Below are 24,512 nucleotides of genomic sequence, written 5' to 3' on the forward strand. Positions count from 1 at the left end.
GCATTTACTTCACTCCGCTCCTGAAAGACCACTCTTTTGGTTCCCTTGTCCCTCACAATCTCACCCCTTCTCAGCCTTTACTGTGGATCCCTCCAACCTCTAACCCTGGAAAGATCCCAAGCCTTGGGTCTCAGAACTTTTCTACCTAAATTACTCCCTAAATGATCTCTTCCATTTTCCTGTATTTAATGGTATTAAATATCAACTTTATGTTGACAACTCCCAAATCTGCATGTCCAGTTATGACCTTTTTATTGGAACTAAATACTCATCCGTAATGTCCACACTGGATTTATCCCAACATGAACTGCCGCGTTCCCTACCAAACTCTCTTTTCTTCAGCCTTACCCTTCTGAATTGCTCAGGCCCAAAACCTTGGAAACATCTTTGCTTGCTTTATTTCGTACTTAACATCAAATCCATCAGGATATTCTGTCACGCTTATCTCCAAAACAAAGCAAAAATTGAATCACTTTTCACATCCTCTATTGCTGTTGCCCTGATCCAAACCATTATCTCCCATTGTCTGGATATGAACTAGCTTACTACAGCATTTCTGCATTTTGGCACCTTGACAGTTTTTCTTACAGCATACAGACTAATCCCTTTAAAAGGAAATAAGATCGCTTCTCATGATTATGACTTTCTATTCACTTCCATCTCACTCAAAGTAAAAGCCAAAGTCATACAACGGCCTCCAAGGCCCTAGAAGATCTGACTCTTCCCACTTCCTTGCCGATATCTGTTACTTTCCTGGCAGTAAAGACCTCCTTGCTATCTCTGGAGCATACTCCTAACTCAGGACATTTGATCTTGCTCTTCCTTCTGCCAGGAACACTCTGCCAACAAATACAAAGATGGCTCATTTGTCCCTTTTTTAGGTCTCCAGGGTGGCTTCCCCAACTGCAATATGTAAAATGCTACTACCATCCACATTCCCCGTTCTGTTCTGTTTTCTTTTTCCATAGTACTTACTGCTACTTGACACACTACATCATTTTTTATTGTATCTATTCCTCCTCTAGAATCTAAACTCCACTAAGGGAAGGGCTTTGCTTTGTTCGCTAGTGTGACCCCAGAAGCTAGGACAATAACAGCCTTATTGGAGGTGATCACTGTATATTTGTTGAATGAATAACTACATAAATATTAAAATTATTAACACGTTAAACCATGTTCCTTTATATTTTAATCACAGCATGACTAAAAATATAACTATGTAATATGCCAATGAAAGGCTTATTTTTGTCATGTGAGATTTTATTCTGAGATGGCTGATTAAACATTTCATTTCTGAAATGAAATCTCTATCCTTGGGTCACTTATTTTCAAACAACCTTTCAGCTCTTTTGAAAGAACCTCACATAGATTATTATTTACTCTTTTTATTTTTTCATGACATTCTCAAAGATCAAGTGAAAAACACATGTCAAAGCAATTTCTCCCTGCTCTTTCTGATTAAAATCAATATTCTCCCTGCTTTTAGCAGCAGTAAAAATCAACACAACAGTTTCTGTTAACTCAATAGAATGTCAAGTGATATCTTAGTGTATTGTTACCAGCAAGGATATCAACAGAGAACTACCAACAGCCTATAATCACTGCTGTTTTATTATCTACAAAATGTCATCTGTGCATATGGCATTTTATAAAACAACACAGTGAAAACAAAGCTCCTGTCTCAAGTAAAGCTTATTTAGACAAAGAACTAAAGAAAAGGAGGCAAAACTTAAAATGAGAGCCTGTTGTTGTTGAGCAAAGAGTGTGATTGATCCAAGTAAGGGCAGGGTAGTGAGTCTTATTCCTGCTCTGTGAATATGTAGCTTGATTCTGCTCTTTGGATCACAAACAACAGCCATAACCCTAACTGGTTTTCTCAAAACACTCATCCTGTTGATCACAGAGAAGAGAGCTCAGGACATACCCATCAGAAAATACACTGTTAGATATGTCCAACAGCAATATAAAACCACACCCCACCAAGAGTTGCTGGCATCTTATAATATTTTGTTTAAAAAAAAATTGAGCTTTCCTAAGAAATCTTATAAAAACTGTATTGACTTTAGCCTAATAGTGAATTTCTAAGTTTACATAATTTATATCATCTAAATTAAGGAAATTCACAGTAGGATTATTAGTAATAATTAATATTAACATTGCATTTACTAAGAAATGATTTTACAAATATGTAAAAATGTGCATTAAGAAAACTAAATATGGTAACAAACAAAAAATTGGAAACAACCTAAATATCCAAAAGAAATTATTTGAAAGGACTGGATAAATAAATTTAATCTAGCCCACACCATACCACAGAATACTATTCAGTCATTAAAAATGGATCTTTGGGACTTCCCTGGTGGTGGACTTCCCTGGTGATTGCCTTCCAATCAATGCAGGGGGTGTGGATTCGATCCCTGGTCAGGAAGCTGAGATCCCACATGTCTTGCAGTCAAAAAACCAAACTATAAAACAGAAACAATATTGTAACAAATACAATAAAGACTGTAAAAATGGTCCATATTAAAAAATATATTAAAAAAAAAGAGCTTTGGATCTATATTTATTGTTACAAAAAATATTTTAATTATAAGGCTGCATGTATCCTATGGTCCTATTTTGACATATGGATATATATACATACATACTCACATTCACATCACATATAGAGACTCACTCACACTACATATGTATGACTCTGTATACAAAGAATGTGAAAAACAGTGAGAGTGTGTGTGATAGAGAGATAAGGGGCAAAAAAGCAAAAATAAAAGATAGGAAACCCCTTACAGATAGAATGGAGTAAAGCATATAAAAAAAGAGAAATCTCAATAAAGAAAGAGAAGCCAGTCAAATAGGCCCACTGAAGACACCCACAGAATGGTCTGAGATGTACAGATTAAGTTGTGCCCACAAAGATTCATACAGACAGGTGAAGGGTGAAAGGATAAATACTAAAAGGCTAATAGTGGTTAAGTCTGAGTGGAGACGTTATAATTTTCAAGCTACCTTTCTATATTACGTGATTTTCTTTAACTATGAAAATTTACAGCATTAATAATCAGAATTAATAAAATAGAAAGCTATTAACCAAAAACACTAGAACTCGAATGAAATACACACACTTTAAACACAGAAATAAACACAACCTTCAAATTCTTAAGTGTTAAATTTAATGAAAATATCATTTACTCTTTAAAATCCTGAAAGTTTTTGGTTTCTACTTATTTAACAACGTATCTTAGTGAAGTTAACAGAAAAGCATGCAGCCTGTTCTCCAAAGGCCCACTGTATGCCAACAAAGAAATTACTTCTCATTCAAAATATTATTTCCATATGAAAACAGCCATACATATTTGTATTTCATCTTCTCTTTAAATCTCAGAACTTCAAAGCCTTGAGGCAATTTCAACATATCTAAGTAGGAACAAAGATAATCTCCATCACATCATCCAAATCAGATATTGAAGGAAGTTTTTCAGGGAAAAACAGAATTCTTGATCAGAATTCTCTAGTTCTCAAAGGTAGCTTTAGACAGATCCAAATATAAAGAAAAGTTTGCAAAAGTGGCACACAATTTTTGCTTTAGAAAAGGTCAGAAAACATCTACAACTTTAGAAAATCATAAAATAAGTCACTCTGTGTGTCCAAAAGTGATGAAAATATACACTACTTTTAATTCAACAAATTATGATTTTTAACTTTTTCACCAACCTACAAGGAATTCACTAGTCTGAAAGCAAAACTAAAGATAATCTCTCTTTCTCTCTCTTTTTTTTTTTTAGCATAAAAAGCACCAATATATGAGGTTTTATTTCTGAGTTTAAAAATCAGTAACTTTTAATTCACTAGAGAAACTAGAAATAAATAATACAGCAAAACCTAATGATTTTCCACTTAAATTTCTTATGCATATAAATATGGCTATGTGCATTAAAATAATAATGTCAGATTTCTCAATATCAGACAAACATAATGCTTAGAAGGCTATAGATTAGGTGTCTCATGTCTAACAAAACCTGGAATAAGCACCATTTAAAATTTTGTTATTTTAAAACATTTTCAAATACATGAGTAGAATAATTCTGAGCCACTGGAAGTTTATTAGTAAATGTTATTTACAAAAACCACAATAATTCTCTTAAAATTCAACAGTATCACTACTCTTTCTTATAATCCTTTTTCATTCCATTCTTCCACTGATGACAAAGAGACCACTTGTTAAATTTAGAGATTATGTCCTGATTCCTCCAAGGTACTCGTGTTGATCAAAATTATTCCGTTGCAAATGGCAGAAACACATCAAATTATATTAAACTTTTAAACACACACACACATTAGTTCATGTAAATAAATCTTAGAAAGGGAGAACAGAGTCTATCTTTTTAAACCCAAAAGAAAGCTCTCAAGCACTGATAAGAAAATACTTTTCTTTTTTTTCCACTTCTCTTTGTAGGTTACTTCACTCTCTCAGACCATCTTCTCCAGATGGCTATGAATTAGTAGCTAAAAGTCCTACCTGACACCTTAACACCCTCTAACTTAGGGGGGAAATCAAATGAACAAAAAAAAAACAAAACTTCATCTTCAAACTCTAGTTAGAAACAAATCCACAGAAGTATTCTGACCAGCTCAATCTGGCCAACAGCTTAAATGGAAAAGGACAGACTTCAAGGAGGAGGAGTGTTCACAGAACCTTTAAGGAAAGGCATTGTTGATAGCTGGAAAGAGTGAGGTAGTTGATGGTTTTGGTGGGACAGGAGGGCGAATAATCACACAACATGGGGTGAAATTGCACAGCATGTTCCAGGAATAAGAGACACTCCAATGCAACTAAGGATATGAGGTCGGTAAAAGCCTTGATGGACTTCTCTCAATGTGAGTAGATGTTCATTGTCCAGAGTTAACCTACTCACATCCTCATATTCTCCCTTAAGCCTGATCATTGTGAAGAGCAGAGAATTCTATTTTCTTCTAAGATGCTCTCTCACCTACATAGTGTAGTGATACAGCATCTTGCAGGCAATATTCCCCATAATCACACGTTCCCATAGGAATACACAAAACTGCCCACAAGGTTGAAAACCTTGTGGCTTCCTCTTCTCTGTCTCTCTCTGAGCCTCCCTCTCCATCTAGAAGTGAAGCAAGTCTGTGCGTGCACCATGAAGCATGCAGCAAGAGGTCTTATTGCAGGGACAGCGTGGAAACGTGAAAAGGACTATTCCAGAAAGACATTTAAACTTTGACCTAGAAATGTGGGTTTTAAGAAATCAAAAGCCAGGAATTGATGCCTTGGATACTGAAAAGTTTACTATTCTGCTCCATCTCTCTATAATATCCTGATTTGGAAAGCAAACTTGGTTGGTAGAGAAACTTTGGTTCAATCATAAAGAAGCCCTCATGAAACCCCTTTGCACTCTCCACTGCCTTCCCCCACCCAACTCATTCCAGAGAATGTCTATTGTTTTTCCTCTCAGAATCAATTTTCACCTCATCCTAGAAACAGCCCCTGGATTTCCTCTTAGGCAGACACCTCTCACAGCTTAGAAATATCTGAGAAAATAAAATTGGTGCTCGGCTGGTGACTAAAAAGAAGGCATGTATGAACTGCTTTAAGGCATAATGTGAGTTTAAGTGTCAGTATCCCACTGGAGAAAGATGTTAGCACACACTATCTTCCCCTTGCATTAACTGGTTACTAATGTGGCTTTTATCCCCCAAAGTTTTATTAATTATTATTAATAGGATAGCCCTTTAAAAATAATTGTGAGTAACTCAAATGATTTGCCCTCCACTTAGGGGCCCCTCAGGCTGTTTCTCTGAAGGTAATTTTGCACACCATATTTCTAACACCACGACTTTGACCCTAGAATGACTGCAGTCATATTTTGACAATATTTCTTGTTAAAGTATTCACTCTTCAACCCCAGATAATGGCTTTTTTTTTTTAATGTACACCTTCTTGTCTGTAATAATGGTTAAAAAGAGAAAAGAAAAGAAAGAAGTTTCTTCTTAGCTATTCTACTCTCATTTTCCACATCTATAAGAGAACAGATGAACTGATTTATGAAGTTTCTTTGGCTCTAATAACCCAAGATTTGAAAACACACTAAGCATTTCAGTTGGCAGCATGGCCAGGTAGAATGACCTCTCACTCTGCTACCATTCAAAAATAGTAAAGCTATCATTCAGTGTGTAGATGAATGGGCACAAGACAAGCTGACATTGTCTCACCAGGACTTACAGACAGAACACCGAAACCTGAGTTAAAGAAATGAGTATCTGTGGAGCAAACGCAACAGGATTCATAGGCATAGAGTTGAGAGGTTAAGTTTCAGATGGAAGGGGGCTGTCATCGTCTCTATAAATGTGAAGCAGTTCTTGAAAATCCCTTTTAGCAAAAAGACATAATCATGATGACATTTCCTATGAATCCTATAACAAACACAAAGCATAACCAGCCCCTTTGTCAATGTCGTCTATTATGAGTGATTTAATGAAATTTGAAGGTGACAGTAAAAGTCTCATGACACACTTTAGATCAATAAAACAAAGGTGAAACAAACCAAAATATAAAGCATATGCCTGGTATTTTAAAGTTACATACTTGCAACCTATCACAGGAGTCAATTATTCTGACACATTCTGTTCATGGGCATGTAAAATATGCACAAAATTTAAGGTTTCAACTTGAACCATGTACTGCTGCTGCTGCTGCTAAGTCACTTCAGTCATATCCGACTCTGTGTGACCCCATAGACAGCAGCCCACCAGGCTCCTCTGTCCCTGGGATTCTCCAGGCAAGAATACTGGAGTGGGTTGCCATTTCCTTCTCCAATGCATGCATGCATGCTAAGTCACTTCAGTTGTCTCCAACTCTGTGTGACCCTATAGATAGCACCAGGCTCCTCTGTCCGTGGGATTCTCCAGGCAAGAATACTGGAGTAGGTTGCCATTTCCTTCTCCCATGTGGTAGGGACTGAATATGAGCCAGTCATTTGAGACAATATAGCAAAGACAGACTCTTCATGTCATTGATTATGTACATTTTTCAGAGGATGCAAAATATTGAGTGGATTTTCCTTCAAAATTTATCTAGAATTTTACCACTTTTTCTCTATTTCTATTGTTAATGTCCTGGATAAAGCTTCCATCGTCTCTCATCTGATTAATATAAAAGCCTTTGGACAGCCTATTTCCACTCTGGCCCCCTGCATCTATGTTATCATACAGCCAAACTCATCTTTGCAGTGTGCTCAATGGCTCGATCATGTCCAACTCATTATTACCCTCATGGACTGTAGCTTGCCAGGCTCCTCTGCCCACCTATGGGATTATCCAGGCAAGAATACTAGAGTGGCTTGACATTTCCTCCTCCAAACTCATGTTTAATGGTAACATAACTGAAGTGAAAATGAGATTTTGGTTGACTGCAGGGTCAGTGGTATTGTACAAGCACTAGAAAAAATTTTTAGAACTTATTTTATTGCTTTTGAGGGCAGTAAATATTTGTAGAATATATGATCATAAAAAGGGAAGAAATAATTGCTCTTTTTACTATGCTGATAAAAGTAGGGTTGCACATTCTGAGAGGGTCACTAGCCAACAAGAATTGATTAAGATAAAAATGAACAAAATATTGAGAAGGAAAAAAGAGTTGTGTCATGTGGGGAATACTCAATTCTCATGAACTAAAGAAATTTGGGACATTCAACCACAAGAAAAAATTCCCACATGATGGATGGAAATAGAGGGAAAAAAGACACGAATGGCTGCCTAAAAATAGGAAGGACTTCCATATAAAAACAGAATTAAATTTGTCTTGTATGGAAGTTCCAAGATGGTAGTTTGACTCTGTATGAGCAAGACCTATTCAACAAACACAGCACTCCAAAATTAAGAGAATATTAATAGCTCCAAGAAATGTTCACATAAAGTATGATTATAGTCCACCCCTCCACCTGAGTTACTTCTGCACCTTCTTCCTACCTGATCTCCCATCTCCAGTGCCTCTCCAACAGCCTAAGCAAACCATTCAAAGTACAGAACTGCCCTATATTCCCCTACTTAAAAGTCTTCAAAACATTCCACTGCCTTTAGAACAGAATCCAAACTCCTTCACTAAATATTTTCAGCCTCCTTTTTCATAGTTCTGCCTTTGTACTCTGGACTTCAGACCGAATGAATGTTTCCCAGACCTATGAAGAGAACATGCTTCACTCACCTTCAGATTTCAGCTCTCACTAGTGTCTTTATATACAACACAATAATTTCTCCTCAACATTGGGTAAGTTCTTCTCATCCTTCAGATCACAGCTTTGGTATCCAGCTCAAATATCCTTTTCAGATGAAACATGCTAAAGTCATCATCAAGCTCATATACACTAACAAAAGGAACAAAATCATGTGATCTTTTGAAAACATAAACCAGAACACCCCACTCTTTGTTCAAATTCTACAGTCGCTTCTGATCACATTTAGAACAAAATCCTCTTCACCATTCTGCAAAGCTTTGTGGTGACCTCTGGCTCCCTCCATCCTCAACTGCTGTCAGTGCTTCTCTCTGCTCCAGCCATGCTGGCCTCCTTGCTGTTCCTTCAACATGTGATGCATGCTCCTGGCCTCATAATCTTTTCACTTGCAGCTTCTTCTACCTGGAACAAAATTTTCCCAGATATTCGCATGAGTTGGTCCCTCACTTCATGCAGAATTTGGCTCATTTGTCATTTCCCTCACCACCGTCTATCAAAAACAGACTTCTCCACACTCTTGCCCTTTTTATTTTATTATTTCATTTTATAATCCTTATCACTATCTGAGATCCTATTATACATTCTTGCTTATGTATTCTTTCTTTCCCCTGACAGAAATAAATGTAAGCTCCGTGAGAAAAGAGACAATGTCTTGTCTTGTCTGCATGTCCAGCACTTAGACCAGGGCAAAGAAAATACTAAGCACTTATTAAATTTTAATAATGAATGACTGAATCATCCTGTTTTTCTACATAGCATTCATTGTTTTCTGAAATTTAGCCTACTCATTTCCTCTATTGTTTGTTTACTCTGTCTCTACCTTTTAAATAGAATATAGGTTCTATGAGCCCTAGAAGTTTATCTGTCTTGATCCTCAATAGAACAGGGCTGGGGAAGAAAAAACAAAATAGTGTGTGAACTTGACAAGTGAAAGTGTTAGTCACTCAGCTGTGTCCAACTCTTTGTGACCTAATGGACATAACCCACCAGGCTCCTCTGTCCATGGAATTCTCTAGGCAAGAATTCTCTAGGCAACTGGAGCGGGTTGCCATTTCCTTCTCCAGGGAATCTTTCTGACCTAGGGACTGCCACATTGCAGGCAGACTCTTTACCAAGAGAGCCACTAGGGAAGCAGAATAATATCCTATATAGTCCTGGTTATAGCCCTTGCACTTTACAAAAATGCTTATTTCATTGTCTGTATTTTTCACTGGACTGTAGGCTCAGAGAAGTCAGGAACTTATTTTCTTCACCAGTCACACCCTCAGCATTTATCATAAACCCTTGGTATAAAAACTTTCATTTTATAAGTGTATCCATGCAAAGAAGGAAAAGAGTGGAGGAAAGGACGAAAGAACAGACAGAAGGAAAGATGAAGAACTTTTTCAGAGGATTGAAAAGATTATTTAGGATCTAAAATGATTGAACGAGATGACCATTGATATTCCTGAGTTTTTCCCAAGGGAAGGCCCAAAGGAGCTACAAAAGAATAAATGCATAAATTAAGGCTTTAAAATAGATTCTAAGAAGCCAGTTAGAGTATAAGAATCTAAGCACTTGGCTTCCTGTCAAACGTTTGTCACTAGGACACTGCTCACATTAATGTCAAAGATATACCAGTCACTTGCATCAACAATGCTCAAGTAGTTCATATATTTTTGTTTGTGGATCCTAGGAAAAATTCTGTTTCTTTTCCTCGAATTCCATATTTCTCCTCCTGTGTCCCCACAGCTTGTGATCTTTATATACATTTTTATACTTGAAAGTTGTTCATTATCACCTTATCATAGTTCTCTACAACAAAATATAAGAATTTTAGTATTCTATGAACACAAGGCTATACACTTTCTTTGAATTAATAATTCATTAAAATTAGTATTGATTTAAAATGAACAAAATAACATATAAATTTAAAAGGTGAACATAAATATAAAAAAGTATATAAATATTAAATAGAATGTAAAATTGTAAATATGCAAAAGGGAACTTTATTGGACCTATATATCTTAATGAGAAGGGAAAATTTACCATGTCTTGATTAGAGGACTCACTGAATGGTCCCTCTGCCTGTGGCTCTACAGGCTTTGAAGTCCCAAGGTCAAATCTCATAATAAGATTCCTGGTGGGTGAAGGTAGGTTTTTCTTTTATAATTTGGGCAGAGAGGTTTTGTGGAAGAGGGGGTCACAAAGGGAATATCCACCTCAGATAACTTCTGAGGTAAATCAGTTTTTGAAAATAGTACATTCTTGCATGCTCAGTCACTCAGTCGTGTCTGACTCTTTGTGATCCCATGGACTATAGCCTGCCAGGCTCCTCTGTTCATGGGATTTCCCAGCCAAGAATACTGCAGTGGGTTGCCATTTCCTTCTCCAGGGGATCTTTCCCACCAAGGGATAGAACCATCACCTCCTGCATTACCTGCATTGGCTGGTGGATTCTTTACCACTAGCACCATGTGGGAAGGCCATTCTCTGGGAAATGGTTCCCCTAAAATGACCCACCAGTGTACCCCTTAGAAAATCTCTTTGTGCCCTGGTCTGAGGATCACTGGCTGTCATCACAGTGAAGCTCATCTGAAGCTCTCCTCCTCTTGTGAGCATCTCTCCCCCAGCAGTTTCCCTCACTCTCTTCACTGAAATTTAGAGCCTCTCTACTAAATTTCAGGCCAGCCTTTCCAGCCCTGGCGTGGTATTCTCACATGCACACCTATCTAAAAACTTACAATCCACATGCCCCAAGATAATATTATCCCTGTCTCAGCCCCCAAAATAGGTTACACCATCTCTTATATTTTCTATTTCACACAGTGGCATCACAAATCTTCCAGAAACTCAAGCTAAAAACATTAACTCTAAACAGTGAATCTATTAAGAATTGAGATAATTAGCTGATCTCTAGCCAGCAGACTAATGAAGCTCAGACATGACACTTTCTGTGTGGTCTTGGAAGCTGGAAGTACAGAAGGTATATCTCTTTCTCCAGATGAATCCTAACAGATAAGATCTCAGTAGGTGGAGATAGGCTGATTCTTCTGACAATGGTCAGTAAACCCTCCAGAATAAGCCAGGGAACCTCGGCTAAGACTGGGCCTCTTAATTGGTTCTAGTAAATTAGAATGGGTCTTACGCAGGAAGGATATAGTTATAACACCATCCCCTCCCAGTGGATTACAGATCTAATGTGATTGGACTAGAAGCCTTGTTTATGGTTCTATTCAAAGGCAGCTTTCCCATGTTCCTTTTCATGTCTAGAGTTAAAATACTGGTCATGAGGTGCTGAGATTAGCTGCTTAGTCGTGTCCAACTCTGTGACCCTATGGACTGCAGTTGGCCAGGCTCCTCTGGCCATGGGATTCTCCAGGAAAGAATACTGGAGTAAGCTGCATGCTCTCCTCCAGGGAATCCTCTCAGCCCAGGTCTCCCACATTGCAGGCAGATTCTTTACCTTTTGAGCCACCAGGAATTCCCAAGAATATTGGAGTGGGTAGCCTATTCCTTCTCCAGGGGATCTTCCCAACCCAGGAATCAAACCAGGGTCTCCTGCATTGCAGGTGTTTTCTTTACCAGATGAGCTACCAGAAATTAAATACCAAGAACAGTAGTTTGCTTTTTGAGATGTTAACCATTCCTCAGTCCCAAGGTCTGGAAGAAGGTACTACAATGAACTAAGGTGGGGTCTACTTCACAGCTTCTACAGAGGAACCTGAGAGATATGTATTATATATAATCTCAACATAAGAAAAGGGAGAAGAGACACTGAAAGTAAATAGAGCACTATTAGTTAAGCAAGTAGGATGGGAACTTGAGATATAAAAATATTTAGATGCTCTGGACTAATAAAGACTAATTCATGGAAGGTATTACTGGACAATAATTATTCATATGTGAATATTCCCACAAAAACTGCTGAAGATGTACATTATACAGAGCTCCTTCCATTTTAAGAGGGAAAAAAATCAGCTTAAACTAGCTGAAAAGAAAAAAAAAAAAAAAAAAACTATGGGATTTATTAATTCATGTGACTGGAGAATTCAGGGGTGCATCAGCCTCAGACACTGTTAGACCCTCAGGCTCATGCTGCCAGCCATGTATTTTCCTCCCCATTTTCAGTTCTGCCCTCCTCCTTGATCAGCTTCATTCTCCAGGCAACCTATCAAATTCAACCAAGGAAATGAAGGAAAATGAATGCTAGCAATTCTACACTATGACCCTTATAGCTAGTGCTACACAGAGGTAGAAAGAGTCCACAACCAGTCTCCAGGAGGGCATCTGACTGACCCGATTTTGGACACGAGTATGTCCTTAAACTGCTCATTTTGTCAGGGGAACGAGGGAGTTTGATGGCCGGTGCTGGAGCCCATCTATCACTGTGGCCACCTGGTAAGCCTTAGAAACTCCCTGACAGTATTCCCCAGAGGAAGAAGTTATATACCAAAGAGAAAAGGAAGAGAAGGGAAGGGGAGGGAAGCAAGCCAAAAACTCAAGCTGTAACTATTAAAGACCCCGGTAGGAGGATTCCGTGTTTGCTGGCTTGGTTTATTTTCCTTCTCTACTTTCAGAGACTGATTTTCTCCTGCCAGATTGGTTCCTCTGGATCTTTTCTTTCAAAATCAGTACATAAGAGAGAATGGGGGAAAAGAAGAGAAAAGACATAAGGTGTGCAGGGGTGTGATTTGGCAAAACTTGGAGAGAAAGAGGCACAGAGCTGAGATTGTGTGAGTAAAATGGATGGGTGACAAAAGAAATACTTAAAGTATTGCTTTAGGTTATGCAATGCCTTTCATGTGGTTTAAGCAAATAAGTAAAGAGAGAGCTATTCTGAAGTGTTGTTGGGTTTCTAAATCATTCCTTTGACAACTATAGTATGATTAGATCCTATTGTAGAGTATTGTACAAATACTATATTCTATTAATGTTTACACATGTATCTCCCTTACTAGATCAAAGTTTTCCTGAAGGTTGTTATATCTTATACCATAGTGCTTTGCACACAGAAAGGACTCAGAAACTTAGTTGTTGATGTGTGATTTTTTTTCACTCTCAAGACACTCCAATAAAGTAGGTCCTTCATTTTTAAAAATCCTAAAGATCGTGTTTCCACGGCCTCTGATTACAACCTTTTTTTAAGTACACAAGAATTCCCTTTGTGCCTTCATAAACTCATTCTAAGGCATTTTCTCTCTTCATTTAAAAATCAAGATAGTTAGATCAGATCAGATCAGATCAGTCACTCAGTCGTGTCTGACTCTTTGCGACCCCATGAATCACAGCACGCCAGGCCTCCCTGTCCATCACCAACTCCCGGAGTTCACTCAGACTCACGTCCATCGAGTCAGTGATGCCATCCAGCCATCTCATCCTCCATCGTCCCCTTCTCCTCCTGCCCCCAATCCCTCCCAGCATCAGAGTCTTTTCCCATGAGTCAACTCTTCACATGAGGTGGCCAAAGTACTGGAGTTTCAGCTTTAGCATCATTCCTGCCAAAGAAATCCCAGGGCTGATCTCCTTCAGAATGGACTGGTTGGATCTCCTTAAAGTCCAAGGGACTCTCAAGAGTCTTCTCCAACACCACAGTTCAAAAGCATCAATTCTTCAGCGCTCAGCCTTCTTCACAGTCCAACTCTCACATCCATACATGACCACAGGAAAAACCATAGCCCTGACTAGCCGAACCTTTGCTGGCAAAGCAATGTCTCTGCTTTTGAATATGTTATCTAGGTTGGTCATAACTTTCCTTCCAAGGAGTAAGCGTCTTTTAATTTCATGGCTGCAGTCACCATCTGCAGTGATTTTGGAGCCCAGAAAAATAAAGTCTGACACTGTTTCCACTGTTTCCCCATCTATTTCCCATGAAGTGATGGGACCGGATGCCATGATCTTCGTTTTCTGAATGTTGAGCTTTAAGCCAACTTTTTCACTCTCCACTTTCACTTTCATCAAGAGGCTTTTGAGTTCCTCTTCACTTTCTGCCATAAGGGTGGTGTCATCTGCATATCTGAGGTTATTTATATTTCTCCCGGAAATCTTGATTCCAGCTTGTGTTTCTTCCAATCCACCGTTTCTCATGATGTACTCTGCATATAAGTTAAATAAACAGGGTGACAATATACAGCCTTGACGAACTCCTTTTCCTATTTGGAACCACTCTGTTGCTCCATGTCCAGTTCTAACTGTTGCTTCCTGACCTGCATACAGATTTCTCAAGAGGCAGATCAGGTGGTCTGGTATTCCCATCTCTTTCAGAATTTTCCACAGTTTATTGTGATCCACACAGTCAAAGGCTTTGGCATAGTCAATAAAGCAGAAATAGATGTTTTTCTGGAACTCTCTTGCTTTTTTGATGATCCAGCGGATGTTGGCAATTTGATTTCTGGTTCCTCTGCCTTTTCTAAAACCAGCTTGAACATCAGGAAGTTCACGGTTCACATATTGCTGAGCCTGGCCTGGAGAATTTTGAGCATTCCTTTACTAGCGTGTAAGATGAGTGCAATTGTGTGGTAGTTTGAGCATTCTTTGGCATTGCCTTTCTTTGGGATTGGAATGAAAACTGACCTTTTCCAGTCCTGTGGCCACTGCTGAGTTTTCCAAATTTGCTGGCATATTGAGTAAAGCACTTTCACAGCCTCATCTTTCAGGATTTGGAATAGCTTTACTGGAATTCCATCACCTCCACTAGCTTTGTTTGTAGTGATGCTTTCTAAGGCCCACTTGACTTCACATTCCAGGATGTCTGGCTCTAGGGCAGTGATCACACCATCGTGATTATCTGGGTCATGAAGATCTTTTTTGTACAGTTCTTTTGTGTATTCTTGCCATCTCTTCTTAATATCCTCTGCTTCTGTTAGGTCCATACCATTTCTATCCTTTATTGTGCCCATCTTTGCATGAAATGTTCCTTTGGTATCTCTGATTTTCTTGAAGAGATCTCTGGTCTTTCCCATTCTGTTGTTTTCCTCTATTTCTTTGCATTGATCGCTGAAGAAGGCTTTCTAATCTCTTCTTGCTATTCTTTTGAACTCTGCATTCAGATGTTTATATCTTTCCTTTGCTCCTTTGCTTTTCACTTCTTTTCACAGCTATTTGTAAGGCCTCCCCAGACAGCCATTTTGCTTTTTTGCATTTCTTTTCTATGGGAATGGTTTTAATCCCTGTCTCCTGTACAATGTCACGAACCTCATTCCATAGTTCATCAGGCACTCTATCTATCAGATCTAAGCCCTTAAATCTATTTCTCACTTCCACTGTATAATCATAAGGGATTTGATTTAGGTCATACCTGAATGGTCTAGTGGTTTTCCCTACTTTCTTCAATTTAAGTCTGAATTTGGCAATAAGGAGTTCATGGTCTGAGCCACAGTCAGCTCCTGGTCTTGTTTTTACTGACTGTATAGAGCTTCTCCATTTTTGGCTGCAAAGAATATAATCAATCTGATTTCAGTGTTGACCATCTGGTGATGTCCATGTGTAGAGTCTTCTCTTGTGTTGTTGAAAGGGGGTGTTTGTTATGACCAGTGCATTTTCTTGTCAAAACTCTATTAGTCTTTGCCCTGCTTCATTCCATATTCCAAGGCCAAATTTGCCTGTTACTCCAGGTGTTTCTGGACTTCCTACTTTTGCATTCCAGTCCCCTATAATGAAAAGGACATCTTTTTTGGGTGTTAGTTCTAAAAGGTCTTGTAGGTCTTCATAGAACCGTTCAACTTCAGCTTCTTCAGTGTACTGGTTGGGGCATAGACTTGGATTACTGTGATATTGAATGGTTTGCCTTGGAAATGAACAGAGATCATTCTGTCGTTTTTGAGATTGCATCCAAGTACTGCATTTCGGACTCTTTTGTTGACCATAATGGCCACTCCATTTCTTCTGAGGGATTCCTGCCGCAGTAGTAGATAATGGTCATCTGAGTTAAATTCACCCATTCCAGTCCATATCAGTTTGCTGATTCCTAGAATGTCGACATTCACTCTTGGCATCTCATGTTTGACCACTTCCAATTTGCCTTGATTCATGGACCTGACATTCCAGGTTCCTGTGCAATATTACTCTTTACAACATCGGACCTTGCTTCTATCACCAGTCCCATCCACAGCTGGGTATTCTTTTTGCTTTAACAAGATAGTTAAGGCAATAATAACCTTTCAACATCACAGAATCAAAGTAAGTAAGGCATGGAAGAGAACTTAAAATACCGAAACCAAGTCCTTCATTTGCCAGAAGGAAATGGGATCCCTGCTAAGTCGCTTCAGTCGTGTCAGACTCTGTGCGACCCCACAGATGGCAGCCCGACAGGCTAAATACGTATAATTATTCCTGCCTTTCCCATAGTTCCCAATTAAAAAAAAAAAAAAAAACAGTGTGTGAATAATATGGGGTAGTATAAGAACACATCTTTAGAGTCTGACCAGTCTTGATTCTTCTTTTTTGAAGTTATATGATTTGGTGGAAGTTTTTCTATAAAATTCATGTAATCATACTTATAGTTTACCAGTTATCTACAAGGTACTGAACTGTAGGCACCAGAAAGATAAACAAATAACATATCATAGACCCTAAACATATATTAGGAGTTTTTTTCTGCCAAACCACAACCCCATCCATAGCTAAATAACATTTATGAAAAATACTGAAACATACAGAAGTCTATGTCAGAAGTTACAATTTTAGCTCAATGAAGAAACTGCAGTTGAAAGTTGGAATATCAAGAAATTTAAGTACTATATGTTAAATTAATCATTGCTCAAGTTAATAACATTTCTTAGCTAATTCACAGCCCCATGATACTAATGAAATAAAATATTGCTTTAATTTTTTTTTTTTATCATGAGAATGTATTAGCACCAAATAAGAACAGAAGCCAAAACCACAAAGTACTCAGAGGGGTCTGAGATTTATTTAAAAGACAAAGTTATTTTGTCACTGATAGCAGTAGAGATTAGAAACTAAGTAACAACTCTCTTTCAAACATTACCACCTAATTTACAATAGCAGGGCAGCAAGGAGAGCAGTCTTGTAGTTGAAAAGTAATTTGATAAAATAATGGCTGCCATTTTTCTACTGCAATTGCTCTGCAACATAATTTATAGGGCCCATACTTCTCATCTCCTTGATGACAGGTAATGGAAAAAATTTCAGCAGAAAACCTTGATAGTAGGCTAAGACCATTTGGATCGGTACTTCTAACTCATTTTTAACTGTTTCCTCAATTATCTTCTTTCAACTTTTATCCCATTTCATCAAAAAGAAGGACAAAGGTTGATAATAAGAAAATCTCTGCTCAACATTGAGACTTTTAGATTAAAAATAGCTGTAAAATGATTTTGACTCTATATTGTAAAGATATTGGTTCATTTTCTACATTGAGATGATAATAAATTAATCTACAACTATCACCATGAATACTAAAAGAAGCAATACAGGGTTACATGTATGGCTTTTCTAAAAATGAAGCTCACAATTTTTTTTTTTTTAGTTGACTCTGTGCCCTATGCATTTCAAGTAAGTCCTGAAGTAATTTAAAAATTATCACAAAATGTGATACTTAAGAACAAAAGTGAAACAGACCACCAGAAAGATGTAGGTGGAATATAAATTTTAAGCACCTAAGTTGAGTTGATTAAAATCTTGAATCCTAAATTTAGCTATTGAATTTCTGTAATCAAACGATATAAATAATGAACAACTGCAGTAACTTCCACTTTTAGCCACTCACACCATCCTTTCCCTCACATTTTGTATGAATTCTAATTTCTTCCATACTCTTTGTATGGATCTTATCTTGATTTTGGGATTATGTGGGGTAAAATGATAAATAGGTAAGTCAGATATTTGATCCTTAATCTTTCCTAGTGATAGGTCAGGACCCCACATCTCCATGCAAGATAATAGGGGGGGAAAGACCATTTAAAAACCAAAAGATAAAATTTTAAATTACTAAGTTAAGAAACAACTAATTATATTTTATAAAGGCTTCCCAGGTGGTGCTAGTGGTAAAGAATCTGCCTGCCAATGCAGGAGACATAAGAGACTCAGGTTCGATCCCTGGGTTGGGAAGATCCTTTGGAGGATGGCATGGCAACTCCTCCAGTATGCTTGCCTGGAGAATTCCATGGACAGAGGAGCCTGGTGGGCTATAGTCCATCGGGTTGCAAAGATTCGGACATGACTGAAGTGACTTAACACTCATGCATGACAACTAAGAATATGCTACTGATATTCAGCTGTTCCTTCTAATAAGTGCTAAAATTTAACCTTTTAGAAACTGCTCCTAGAGCAAGGCAATATACTCTGTATTTAACATAGTCAAAGAAATTTCATTATTTTTGGTACAGTTGAAGGACAACTATACAATCCATCTAAAGAAACTATTCCAAAATATTTACATAAAAATCTACATGTTCATTCTCCCAATAAATAATCAGGAACTTTGGTGTTCTGGGCACCATTCTGGAAGCAAGAGATTTAATAGCAAAGCTGCCTTTGCTAAGTTTCCTTTCATTCCAGGGAAGAATACAGACAAAAATAGATCTGGAATACAAGAGGCAAGTGCTCTGAAGAAAAATAAAGCACCATGGAGGAGAGAAAAACATAGGTAATATTTTAAATAATTAAATCTGAGGTAATACAGATTAATATTTTTTGGAGTAACTAAGAAAACACCTTTAAGGAGAAAATTTTGGAGCAAACTGCTGAAAGTGATTACGTAGCCAACAGAAAAGCATGTCCTAAGGTCCTGAGGCAGGATATTAGAAAGGAGACCTAGGGTACAAGCCAGGATAATGCTAATTTAAAATAGAATTCCACATCATTTTATACCTTTCCTCTCTCTAATCAAGTTTTGACAACAATGTTTTAAAACAGAGTAAAGAAATAATGATAGTCTGAGATCAACTTCCTGGGCATAATTAGGCCAATATATAGCTTCTGAATGTTGAGAAAAAGGATTCTGATAAGCCAATTAATTATTAAGTTGCCTTTAATCATCCTTGGCAATTTTCCTAGTAACATGAAATTGCTTTGCATTGTGACTGATAATAAAACACATGCTCTTGAGTTATGCTTCTCATATGAAATACAGTTTGAGGAAATGATAATTCAGTTGTTTCTAAGCTAACAGAGTCTGAAATATATGTCCAAAATTTGGTCCATAATTTTGAAGTAATAAAGTGACTGCATCTTGAAAGAAGCATAAAACTAGAACTAATTTAAGAGTTTGACTATTAGAGGTACGGCTCATCACTCAGGAAGGATTTTGTGCGGTTTTTCTGCCGTGTGATTCTCTCTTGGGGTTTTGTTCAACTTGACCTGTGAGAAATTCTAAGGGAAATGAGGCTGAACCAGCTTAACTATGGTGAAGGTGCTGAAGATGGCATGTGAAGAGAGAAACCTGTCATGTGTATATGTTAGCAGAACGCTCAAGGTTTTCTGGAGAATTTATCAACAACTAAAATGGTTTTCTTTTATGGTGGTCATCTCAAAACAAAACAAACAAACAAACAAATTCCAGCCTAACTTCTCTACTACTTGCCAGATAATTATTTTACTGAAAAAATGCAAAAATGTTTTTTCTCGGATTAACTATAGTTATTGCTCTTGTTTAATTACCCTCACCCCCTCTCTCTTTTAATCTTGATTTTTTTCCTTTGTTTCTTGACTCAGTCTACCAAGTCTCCCCAACATTTGAGCGTACAATTTTCCTTCCAAATGACTTTGAGAATGCAAAAATACCCAGCTAAATATCTCTGAGTTATTCCTTCGTTAATCTTCACTGATCCTTCAAGAATCTAATGAAAGTTATTGAGCTTCTCCCCTCCTAAAATGCAACACATCCATGCACAGAAAATTTTACACAGATTCACAGGCTTCTGCGAGAATTCCCTTGTGTCACATAAAGTAAGAGCTCCTGCTGATATGGAATTACAGACTTCTCTGATGCCACCCACAAAAACTTTAGATCCCATTACAAGTCAGACAGACACAAACTAACACTTGAAGTCATTTATAAATATTAAATATTAGCACTTCTCATTCTGCTCTTACATGAAGCCATGCAATGAGCACAGTGTCTCTACCTGTCATGAGTTTGATCTTAATACCTGATGAAACCTGTCTCCTTAGAGAATGCAATGTGTTTAAATTGTTCTATAAGCCAACGAAGCCTTTGAGTGGCTTCTATTAACTTGCTTATGACATTGTCAAGATAGTTTTGCCTGATACTCCTAGTTTCCTATGGGATTTTACCAAATAATATAGCCAATATTATCAGCTCTGTTTCTTTCTCTCTTTCGTCCCTAAGTCGTGTCTGACTCTTGCAACCCCATGGATTGTAGCCTGCCAGACTCCTCTGTCCATGAGATTCTCCAGGCAAGAATACTGGAGTGGGTTGCCATTTCTTTCTCCAGGGGATCTTCCCAACCCAGGGATCAAACCCAGGTCTCCTGCACTGCAGGCAGATTCTTTACCAACTGAGCCATGAGGGAAGTCTGTTTCTTTAACCAAGGCTAACTGTAGCATATCTACTGTTTGTTTAACATAATTAGAATCTTTCAGACAGCATCACATGCACCATATTATCAAAACCCAAGAAATTCTCCAAAGAAAGAACAAGATTTTCACTGTACCTAGTGGACTTAGCTCTCATAGCTTTACCTTTCCAGTTTAGTGAGTAACCAGCTTGATAATGAGAAATATAAAATTTAAATTGGAAATAATCCTTTTACATGCTCAATAACATTATTATACCTTATTGAAGAAGGTCAATAAGCTGGCATTGAATGTACATTGGGAATATGTGCCCACAGTAAAGTTGAGATCCAATATCAATGTTAAAAATGCAGAAACCTATCTCGCTTGGCAATTTTCCTTGAAAAAGTGAGTAGTTTTTGTGCTTTATAATGCTTAGAAAAAATCCAATTTGTTGAAATTGAGCATACACTAAATAATTAATGTGTATGTCCTAAAAGCTATTCATTGTAAAGCTAGTCCAGCCCTTATTTAAGTCATCCTGCATAGGTATTCTGCATCGCTCAATACCTAATAAAAAATAATTGAGATAACCACAGAACTAAAGGCACTCAGCCAGGTCACTTAGCAAAGCTCAGTGTCGAGGAGCTGCTTTCCATAGCTTCAACATGTGTTGTGACAACTTAAGTCTGCACTATATTTCCAAGAATGTCTGCATGGCAAACAGTCTTAAAAGAAAGAGATAATGTCTCCCTCTGTGCAGAGAATAGAGGTCTTTAGAGACAAGAATAATTTAAAAAGTCTCTCCCTCTGGAACAAATTTTGGCAAACTGGCTAGCATCTTCTTCATAACACTGAGACTCAGGATTCCTCAGCTATGACACAGATCCACTCTCTCTACACTATGTATCTAGATCATCCCATATCACGCCATAGAACTTAGGGGACAAAGGAAACCAATAAGAACAGGAAGTTCAAGTTTCTTGATCTGCCCAGAATAATAAATCCTTTGTCTCTGATCCAGGAGTCTCTTGTCTTCTACCAGCATTTTAAAACAGAGGCCGACTAACTTGTTACTCTGCAGTCTGGGTGAAATCTCAGACTCTTCATGGTTCTTGATGCTAAGCTAAATAAGCAAAGCCAACTGAGATAGAAAATTGCATCTAGGAACTTCTGCATGTGGCCAAGACAGAGTAATGAACCAAATTTGATATCATGCCCAAAATAACTATAACAATAAAAAAAATACAGGAACACAATGTTTTTAAGACACTTGGACATCAGGCAGTATAGAACAGTGATCTCTGAGAGAGGGGGAACAAAGTGCCTGCTAGAATTTCCAGTCTGCAAAGAGAAGAACCCAGGAAGAGCCATCAGTTCCCCTAAGTTAGGGAGATACAGTTGAGAAATCTAAGCAATTAGAGTTTGCAAGGCGGAGGAAAGGACAGAAGGAAATGGCACAGAGAAAGAACTCCAGAGACTGGAGAGAATTCTCCTTCAGTCATCAACTGAGTACTGATTAGTGCATGTGTATGAAGAAATCACCAAAGGCAGAGAAAAGAAGTCCCCCTGGGGCTCACAAAGGGCAAGGAATAATTTGTGCTCCCAACAGCTGGAGTGAAAACCCCCTAAGTGATGGACAACGTAAAAGAGTATTGTCTCAGTTCTTTTTTCTTTTTTTAAGTCACTCAGTCGTGTCCGACTCTTTGCGACCCCATGGACTGTACAGTCCATGGAATTCTCCAGGCCAGAATACTGGAGTGAGTAGCTCTTCCCTTCTCCAGGGGACCTTACCAACCAAGGGATTGAACCCAGGTCTCCTGTATTGCAGGTGGATTCTTTACCAGTTGAGATACCAGGAAAGTGGAATAAAATTATCCTCAGACTAAATAAAGACTGCTCTGGATCCACCGGACACCTCAAAGAATCAAACTGCTTCCAAGTTACTTAGCTGCATCCCAGAACAAAATTCAAGAATATTTATATTAACAAACAAGTGACAATATTCAGCATGAAACAAGGTAACATTCATCATATCTGTATCCAATCAAAAGTCACTATACATGCAAAGAAGCAGAAAAATATAACTTGTGGATGGTGGAGGGAGATATCCAGGAGATTCTTTCTATTCAAAATGTGATTCACAGATCAGGAGCATCTGTCACCTGGGAGCTTGTTAGAAATGCAAAAAATGTTAGGCCCCACCTCAGCTCCACTGAATCATAATCTGCATTTCAATAAGATCCCTCAGGAGATTAAATGCACATGAAAATTTGAGAGTCACAGAACTAAAATTCAGAAGTCAAGGGAGTAACTTTAAGGACTGACTTGAAGAAATGTTTGCTCAGAGACTTTATAAAGAACATAGATGTGGAAAGGAATATTTATTAAGTATATTCTAGATTCTGGATATTTTATTTTCTAAACATATAACAAAGTAATATATGCACTTGTTAATAAAAATAAAATTCTATAATAGGTGTTTTAAATGGAAAGCAGTATTCCCCAATCCACCTTTTCCAATCTGAACTCTGGCTTTCAAAAGGTGATCACTTTTAACTTTTTTGTTTCAGCTCTTCTAGTAGTTAGTTCTTTAATATTTAAAAATATGCTTACATTAAAATCTCTTGATCTGTCAAATCTGACTCTCTGGTATAAAATATAAAGACAGCTTATTAATACTATTTTTCTAGCCTCTCCTTATTTTTGACAGTTATTATAAATTTTTACTATAACTTTACATTTTTACTGGACACCTATGTAATTTTAAATCATTAATATATGTATATATAATATTTCTTTTTTTCTTAAGTAATGGCATCCTTTGATGGCAGTAATACAATTATTGGACTAAGAGATCACAGGAGAGGGGGACTTCTCTGTTAAGAATCCACCTTCCAATGCGGGGGACATGGGTTAGATCCCTGGTCTGGGAACTAAGATCTGCCATGCTGCAGGGCAACTAAGCCCACACACTCTGGAGCCTAGGGCTCCGCAACTAGAGAGAAACCCACGCGCCTCAACAAAGATCCTGAGTGCTGCAGCTAAGACCAAATAAATAAATAAAAGACCACAAGAGAAAGAGCAGGTGACATGTCTGGAAGACAGACGTGGAGTACAGAAAGAGGGTGGAACAGAGTCATTCAGTGACTATCACTGTAAAAATACAGTACATTATATAGATATCTGCATCATCAATTTTCAACTCCAAAATAGTACTTACATCTTCATTACAATCTTCATTAGGGAAGAGTTTTTCTTTAAAACCTTGGGTGGATGGCAAATTAAAATTTGGGGTGAATTCATAGTCCCATGGGGTTCTTAGGCTGAATATTCCAAGAGAAGGGTTCCAGCTTCACCACAAATTTCCGTTTTAAAAAAGTATTGAGTTTTGCTTTTACAAAAGAAGATTCTCAAAGGAAGGGGGAAACACCCAACCACAGCACACTGAGTATTCTTCCTTATTTTACAAGCACTAAGGGCTGCAGCCCTCTGCTTCAAGGCTGACACTGGTGGCTGAAGAAAAATCTCACTAATTATGATTTTTAAAACAAAAGGAAAAAGACACAGAGACAACTGATCATGGTGCACTGACCCTTGGAGGCTGCTCAGTCCTTGCTTCTGGTGATGGTTATAAACAATTTATATGTTTCAAAGAAAGTATTACTTTAAAAAAGAGAGGGGAGGAGGGACAAGGAGAGAGAGAGAAAGAAAAAAAAAAAAAAACACCCAAACTCCTTCCCCCAAGTTTCCAATTCTGCATGAGGCCCTTAAATATTGCACTGGAAGATGGAGTGCAGG

At 37.8% G+C, this 24,512-nt stretch overlaps 1 long non-coding RNA gene across 4 annotated transcripts in view; it reads right to left on the minus strand.

Annotated features, from left to right (window-relative positions):
- Positions 1-1,379: 1,379 nt before the first annotated feature.
- LOC129658560 (uncharacterized) overlaps positions 1,380-24,512 on the minus strand; it is a 49,579-nt gene continuing 26,446 nt past the window's right edge. For 3 of the 4 annotated variants that reach the window (XR_008717408.1, XR_008717411.1, XR_008717410.1), the window contains exons 2-3: positions 8,225-8,654; positions 1,380-2,465 (exon numbers count right to left, since the gene is read on the minus strand). This is a non-coding gene — a long non-coding RNA (uncharacterized LOC129658560). The remainder of the gene's footprint in view (positions 2,466-8,224; positions 8,655-24,512) is intronic. The other variant, XR_008717409.1, reaches the window with a different exon arrangement.

This window comes from Bubalus kerabau, chromosome 8 (genome assembly GCF_029407905.1).
Source record: "Bubalus kerabau isolate K-KA32 ecotype Philippines breed swamp buffalo chromosome 8, PCC_UOA_SB_1v2, whole genome shotgun sequence".
In the NCBI taxonomy this organism is placed as follows: Eukaryota; Metazoa; Chordata; class Mammalia; order Artiodactyla; family Bovidae; genus Bubalus; species Bubalus kerabau.